At 43.3% G+C, this 7,721-nt stretch overlaps 1 long non-coding RNA gene and 2 other non-coding genes across 4 annotated transcripts; all 3 read left to right on the forward strand.

The window, feature by feature from the left end:
- Window positions 1–3,204: 3,204 nt before the first annotated feature.
- On the forward strand, window positions 3,205–5,880 carry LOC118857402. 2 transcript variants are annotated; one of them, XR_005010921.1, is made up of 6 exons: window positions 3,205–3,240; window positions 4,156–4,211; window positions 4,537–4,614; window positions 4,709–4,784; window positions 5,241–5,288; window positions 5,648–5,880. It is a non-coding gene; the product is annotated as an uncharacterized LOC118857402 (long non-coding RNA). The 2 variants fall into 2 exon arrangements; XR_005010922.1 differs by lacking the exon at window positions 3,205–3,240 and adding an exon at window positions 3,865–3,981.
- LOC118858855 lies at window positions 4,984–5,056 on the forward strand. Its single transcript, XR_005010978.1, has one exon. It is a non-coding gene; the product is annotated as a small nucleolar RNA SNORD50 (small nucleolar RNA).
- Window positions 5,381–5,453, forward strand: LOC118858854. The gene has a single exon (XR_005010977.1). It is a non-coding gene; the product is annotated as a small nucleolar RNA SNORD50 (small nucleolar RNA).
- Window positions 5,881–7,721: the final 1,841 nt, after the last annotated feature.

Raw genomic sequence — 7,721 nt, forward strand, 5'->3', positions numbered from 1 at the left:
AAATATGGAACTTGCAGGGTGAGAAGGAAGCTGTGGCATGGTGGAAAAGTATGGAGAGACAGAAGCAGAGCCAGGAAAGGAAACCGCTTTGTATTTTTGTGTATATTTTTATTATACATATGCATATATACATATACATATTTTTTTAATGTTGACTTGTGTACGTGTTATTCCCCTAAAAGCTTCTTGAGGGTAGGTACTGTTTTATTTTTGCCAGCTGTCACCAGCAACTAGAGCAGGGCCTGACATGTAGCAGGTATTAAATGCCTGCTGAATTAACATTATTATATTTATGTAAATCCCCCTCAGTCAAATTCCTGTTTCTTCTGTCATTGTCTCTCTGTCTCTCTCTCACCTGAGTCTTCCTATTCACTTGGGCTAGAAGTACAATGGCCACTCACAGCCTGATCCTAATTCTGACTTACAGAAGTTGTAACCTATCCCATTTTTTCCCCTACCTGGACCCTCTTTAAACAACCTGGGGAATACATATTGGTGTCTGACCCATCCAATGCCCTGTTGTTGTTCAGTCATTTAGTCATGTCTGAGTCCTCATGATACCCTGGACTATTATAGCACACCAATACTGGTCACAGAAGTTTTCTTGGCAAAGATACTGGAGTGTTTTGCCAATTCCTTCTCCATCAGATCAAGGCAAACAAAGATTAAGTGACTTGCCCAGGGTCACGCGGGCTGGTAAGGATCTGAGGCTGAATTTGAACTCCAGTTTTCCCGACTCCAAGGCCAGTGCTCTCTCCACTGGGGCACCCAACTGCTTACAGCTTTATACTACATACTCCAGTGATCCACTAACCCCATCATCCCTCAGTAGCAGTTGTAGGTCTGTAGCAGCACCATGCCCATCTGTCCAAAGAATTTTAAAGAAAAAGACTTTTTTTTTGTTTTTGAAGTATCTATGACTAAACATCGGGAAATAAATCTCTTCTAGATCTCAATCTATGATCCCATGGTTTCTATTGGTGCACCCATAGCCCATCCCCCTAGTCTCTGAATTAATTACCTCATTTAGTCTGGTTAAAATCTTTCTCTTACCTCTATAGGATAAACTCATGTGCCTTGTCTTCAGTGAAACCTTCCTCAGTCCTCCCAGTGGAATACTTCGTGAAGCTAAGCGATACAGTAGCTAGAGGGTAATACTTATAGTCAGGAGAGACTAGAGTTCAGATTCAGCCTCAGACACTTACTAGCTGTTACCCTGGGCATATCTCTTAATCTGTTTGCCTCAGTTTCCTCATCTGTAAAATGGAGATAATAATAGCACCTGCCTCCCATTGTTGTTGTGGGCATCAAATGAAACAATAAGTGTAAAGTGCCTGGCACATAGTAAGCGCTATATAAATGCTAGCAATTATTTTCACCATCTGTATGACCCTGGGCAAGTCACTTTGTCCCAGTTTCTTTAAACCATAAAAACGGGCTTAACACAGGGTTGTTGTGAGGCTCAGATGAGATAATATTTGTAAAGCTCTTTGTACAGCGCCTGACACATAGTAGGTGCTATAAACTTATTCCCTCCTGTCATTTGGTGGGCGGAGCAGTCCTGGTCCTGATGTCATTGGTGTACGGAGTGAAAGGAAGCTCATCCTGCCAAGTCTCATCTACCATTGAGTCTCGGTGAGCTCCTTGGCTGCGTGGGGCGCCCAGCATCCACTGTGGTTATTTATGCATTAATGCTTTCTGTCTCAGGTCGGGGCTGAATCGTGGCACATGCCTGGCTCCAGCCCTCTCCATTTTGCTGAATGGTAAAATCGCCATGCCATTCAAACTATTTTTACCTCCCTTTCCACTGCCCATGCTTCCCTGCCCCATCCCCCAAATGTGGGACACGGAAATCTTGATGCGTTTAGCGCTTGGCTGGTGTGCAGTGCTAGACGCTAAACGCATCGCTTTCTAGGCTTCAAAGGCCCCGCTCCAACACGACCGCACCCCAATCTTGTTGTTGGGAAGGGAGCTCGAGCACTGTTCTTTCCACTCGCTCACAATCCTTGGCCACTAGGGGGTCCAGACTCGCGCGCGGTGGCTACGCGGCGACCCGGCGGGAGCCGGGGTCCAGGACTTGCCCGTGGACTTGCGTCCAAGCGCTGAAGCTGGTTCCGGAATCTCCACGCTCCCGCCTTCCCCATAGGTCTAGCCCGGGCTCGCTTCGCTGCAGCAGCCGGACGGGCAGAGGGTGCATTTGCACCCGCCTAGGAGGAGCTGCACAGCCAGCGGGGCGGGTTAATTAATAGCTATCGTATGCGCTTTTAGTGTAGTGGTGAAAGCGAAGAAAGCAGTGTGGCACCTTGCTAGGTTTTCCCCTGAGGCATCTTTTCATTCTGGTATCATTACTATTACTCGGGTCTCCTGAAGCAGCCCGGTCTGCACCGCCCCTCTCCTTCCGGCTTTCTCCATTACTGCTTGGAGAGACAAACATTTATTCAATCTAAAGACCTCCTCTTAGCGAGGAAGACCTGGGATCACATCCCGCTTTGGACTCTGTGTGACCCTGGGCAAGTCACTTAACCTCTGCAGATCTCTATAAACGGCAGAGAAAATGCCGATTTGCACGGGTAGCGAGCCTTTCCTCTACCTTGAAATCGGAGCTCCAATCCCAAACTCCTATCAGAAATAGTCAATTTGGAGAAATCTATAAGACCACAAGTTGCGTGGAAGACCCTGACTTGCATTGATGCAGGAGCTTCCTCACTGGAAGGTCGCCATCCTGATGAAATCGGAGTCCTAGTCCCTAGCTGCATTGAATTCGGCTCCGGAGGCGGCTGCAGCCAATGCCACCAACTGAGAGTGCCTGTTTGAATTCTGGCGCCACTCCCCGAGCCAAGCAGGGCCCGGCCCGACAGTGCGAGCCTAAGGAAAAGCCGACCGAACTTGCCAGGACTAGGCAAGCAGCGCGCTTCCCCACCCACAAGAAGGCAGTCGCGCCTCGATCGTCCGTCAGTCCGTGCGTGCGTGCGCGCACCCAAGGCGCCCCGGAAGGACAGAGAAGCGACACATGCTGGAACACGGAGAGCAAGCAAGGGATTCCAAAACTACCCGGCACGCCCTATTCATATCAGCGTGAGTACCCGCCCCCTCTCTCCCCGCCCATCGCCTTTCAGGCGTCCAATGGACAGTGAGAGGGGCGGTGTGAGCCTCGTTCTGATTACGCATAGGCTATATAAGGAGCTGCCCACGAGCTTTCGAACTCTTTTCGGCTGGATTGGTTGCTGTTTCGGCATTTAGGTAAGGCACTCTCGGGGTAGCTTGGCTAGCTCTGACAATCTTGGAGAGATTTTTACAGGGGAGGAGCAAGACAACAACATTCTTAATTTGCGGAATCCGGAGGATCGATAAGATAGAGGAGATTTTGAACTTCGGATTCCATTATAGCATTGCGAGAGGGGGACAGGAGAAAAAAGGATTTGATGTAGGGCGCGCAAGGACGTGCTTGTGGTGGGGTGGGGGATGGGTCAGGACATTTGGGATGGCGGGCAGTTAGCCCGTAGGCGTCTTTTGTTGGCGGGCCGCGAAACTACGAGTCCTAGGGTTCTGTGCGTCCCACGCCGGGCCGCGCAATGCATTGTGGGACGGCGGGGAGGAGCGTTCTCGACCGCGTGGAGACTGAAAGCAAAGCGTGGCTTTGGCGGGACTTCATTCAAGTCCTGGGATTTGGGCGGGGAGGACAGAGCAAACTACGGGGTCCTGGAAAGGGTAGCAAATATCCCCGCCCTTTGCCCAATTTTGGCATTATTTATTAAAGCTCTATTTAGAGTATGTTAATAGCACGCTGTTGCTGTGGAAAGGAGATCGTAGGGAAAATGGCGAATGCCCTGCCTAGTTCCCACCCCCTCCCCCTTCCTAGCCAGATGCTAATTGATCCCTGGGAGACCACACTGAGGTTGCGTGGCTCGTAGGCCGAAAGCTAAACACTTTAGCAGCCCGGGAGTGCCTGCGTGGTTTCTTTGTGCTGACGGTGCAAAAATGGTATAGTATCCTATTTTGGGGGAGGGGGGTGTCTCCTTTGTAGGCCAGGACCATGAAGGGACGATCATTTTTTTTCCTCTCGAGGGGGAAGACTTTTTGTTGTTGGAAAACGGACGCCTTCGGAATCAAGCAACTCTTAATGATGGAAAAATTTTTTTGTATTTTCTCTTCTAGGAATAATGGCAAGAGCTCCCGGTGATCTTTCAAGACTGTCGTACGGGAACAATCAGGTCTGGAAGTATTACGAAAAGAATGGTGTTGACCTTTTAAAAAAAGACATAGTGTCACTGCTTAGGCTTTCATTTTTTGTGATTTGTCCTTGCATCTGCAAATGTTAAATGCGTGGACTTTTTTTGAGTTGGGTAGTTGTTGAATAAGTTGTGGCTTCTAAGCTAAAACTAGCAACTTGCAGGGAAATCTCCCTAGCGGTGGGTGAACCAGGGGCACAGCATATTCCACCAGAAGGGCCGATGGCAGGTGACCTTGAGAAACTGGGGGAGAGAGGGTGATAAAAGATACTTGGAAATTTGAATGAAAAATTGTTTTCTCTTGCAGATTCAAATGGAAACATTGAGGCATCTGGAGGGATATTCTACTAGCAGTTATGAGTCCATAAGTACTTGAATAAAACAGGTGAGTACAGAAAACTAATTGTTTGGAACAAAACATTTTTCTTGAGCTATCTCAATTTTTAAAATCTGTAGTGGGTTTTGTTTTTTGTTGGCAGGACAAGTGTCCGTTGACTACTGTGATGTAATCAAAGCCTCAAGAGCTTGTTGACTGACTAATGGCTTCAGCTTGAGGTATTTTATTTTTTTAGCATTCTACCTTAACCCAGTAATACAGTTAGGTAGCATGTTGCTCTCTAATTGCCTTTGATTTTCAATTAAATTTTAATGCTTACTTTACAATCGTTGTTAGTAACTAGTTATATGTCAGAAAGTGGATCTTTATTTACATAGCTGAGTGTGAGAGGAATTTATTGAACAGATCTGATGGTCTAATCAATGATGAACCTATCCCGAACCTGATTTCTTGATGAAAAAACTTAATATACGGATCTGGCTTCTGAGAAGACCATGCTGTTAGAGAAGGAACTAGGCCTAGTGTTTTGTTTATTTTCATGTCTTATAACTGGAGAGGAAATAGCCTTAATACTACTTTAAAATAAGGGGTGAGATGATAATATAATGAAGGATAATAAAAGTTTGGCTCAAAGTCTAAAGTATTATTAGTAATAAAGTTATCTTTGTCAACAGCACCTGGAACGTGCAAGATTGAGAAGCGCTTATTTACCATATGCCAAAGTAAGTAACAGCATTCTTATGCATAGCTGCATAAACCTTTGTATTTCTGTACTTCATAAATTGTTAAGTGTTTCACTATAGTGTCTTGGTCTTATTTATGATGATACTATCCCGAACCTGAATTCCTGTTGAAAAACTCCTTATTACGGATCTGGCTTCTGAAATAAGGCCGCAATGTGTGAACAACACTTTAACAATAAGTACTACTTTGCTAAGAATGTAACAGGTGTATAAAAGCACTTTGTTCTGCAGCTTAGCTATGGGCAACTATTAATAGTTAATTTTGGATGTAAATAAAACCTTTTGAAGGGTTATGTTCAGATGGTCGTTTTTAAAACCCCAATGTTTTCCCATTTCAGGGATATTGTGGAATCATTGGATCTGCAACATGAGACAAGTGGTGACTGGAAAAGAACTAAGAAATCTAAAATGAAGCTTTTTATATCATTCCGGAAATGCAAAGACATAAAATTTTTATGCATTTAGACAAACGCTTTGGACTGTTCTTAATTACTGAATTTCACATAAAGAATATTGTTTATGAGTTTGAAATTATGAGAGAATTTATAAATTTGTGAATGTTACATGTTGACTTTGGCTACCTTGATTTGTGTGGATGTTTTAAGTGGTCTTTTTAAATTTGAAGCAATTAAAAATTTGGCACATGAATTAAATATTGATAAATATATTTGAAGATGTTAAGTCTAGCTTTTGGAGTTTTTTTTAATCCTTTAACACTAATTTTAAATGTGTGGTGAGTTAAAATAGTGCTGTGCTGTGGCTCTCATGCCTTTTTAAAATGATAGAGGTATTTTTGGGAAGAAGATCCTGTTTTCTTACAGAATTTTACTAAGGCTAGGTTGACATTGTCATGAATAGACAGATTATTAGTGGTAACTAGCATCACTTGATCATTTAGGAAAGTTTGCTGAGTAATTCAGCTGCAAAAGTTTTATGTAGAAAACACGGGCAACTGACCCCATTTTAATTTAAAAATGCGTTACCATATTTCAGTTAACATTTCTGTAATTTTATGATTTAACCCATTAAATTATGTGGTAACACAAGGTAACTATTTCCCCTGACTTAATAGTAACATCTCTTTTCTGACTGCAATCTTGGTAATTTGAAATATCACTGGGGTTTACCTAAATGTAGGAATGCTTTGGGCATTAAGAATATTTGGGCAGCTGGCAACAGGTTTTTCAAGCTAATTGGCTTGGTTCTTGGCTGCCCTATGAATTCTCACATATTTCTCTGCTCCCTCCCCCACACCCACATTTTAGACTATTTTTGATGTTTTATATAATTTATGGTCTTAACTATTCCTATATGAATTGTAAGAAACAGCCTAGATCATCAAAATAGAATAGTTTTAAAGACAAGTTTCTTGGCAACTCTGGCAGAGAGTGACAGGTACTCAAGTTACTTCTCTTGATGGCGGAAACGTTTGCTAAAGCAACTCTGCTAGAACAGTGGTCTCAGAAGAACTTGGAATGATAAGTTTGACACCTTGAGGGAAATAAATTCCTCTGTTAGAAAATGTTCTTTTTTTTCTCCCCAAGCTAAACCTGACTAGTTTCATGAACAGCACTGAAACAAAGCCAGTAATATTCCAGCTTATTGAAGAACAGCACGATGCTCCAAGTGAAGGGCAGCATATAGTGAAACTGACCCCCCCTATTCCTGAAATTCGTTGGTTCTTGTGCTTGAACATTGTTTTTCACATCTCATAGCTGGTTGAGCTTAGATTTCTTGAACCACTGCTCTGTTTCCCACCCCCCCCCCACCCCCCGCAATATCTATAACTACCATCAGACTCATGTCTTCTACAATTTTATTGTTAGATTTCCTCCTCAGCCAGAAGCTAATCTGAGATGGCTATGTCACAATCACAAGCTTTTGCTCAAAGATCACTTAAAAGCCATTATAAGTATAATTATGGAACAACCTTTCTTTAAGCCAAAATCTTTTAGTTCACTTTATCCACCATACCTGGTTTTGCCCTTGAACCTTTACCAAAAGCCTTTCAGATCTGCTCTATAACACTTGTTTTGAAAGCAGTATCAACTTGAATTAGAGAACCATTTGAGCATATAATGCTCATGGCTCAATTTCTTAACTTGGCTATTAAGAGTGAGTAAAAGAATCAAGGATGGTATCAGAATTATGAACCTGAGTGACTGGAATCAAAGATTTGTGGGATGTAGGCACTGCACTGTTAGGGGTACAAAAACAAAAGCAAAAATAACCTCACAGGGAGACAGCATTTTTATGTAAGTACAAAACCAACACAAGACACTTAAGAGGCCAGTAGCCCATGTAAGATACAATCATCCATCTGTGGTTGACTAGATCAATAAATGGATGGTGGTGGATTTGACTTATATAGGCAAGTTTGGTACAAGGGTGGGATTTTATGTAAATATGTTG

The sequence above is a fragment of the Trichosurus vulpecula genome, chromosome 7 (assembly GCF_011100635.1).
Source record: "Trichosurus vulpecula isolate mTriVul1 chromosome 7, mTriVul1.pri, whole genome shotgun sequence".
NCBI lineage: Eukaryota > Metazoa > Chordata > Mammalia > Diprotodontia > Phalangeridae > Trichosurus > Trichosurus vulpecula.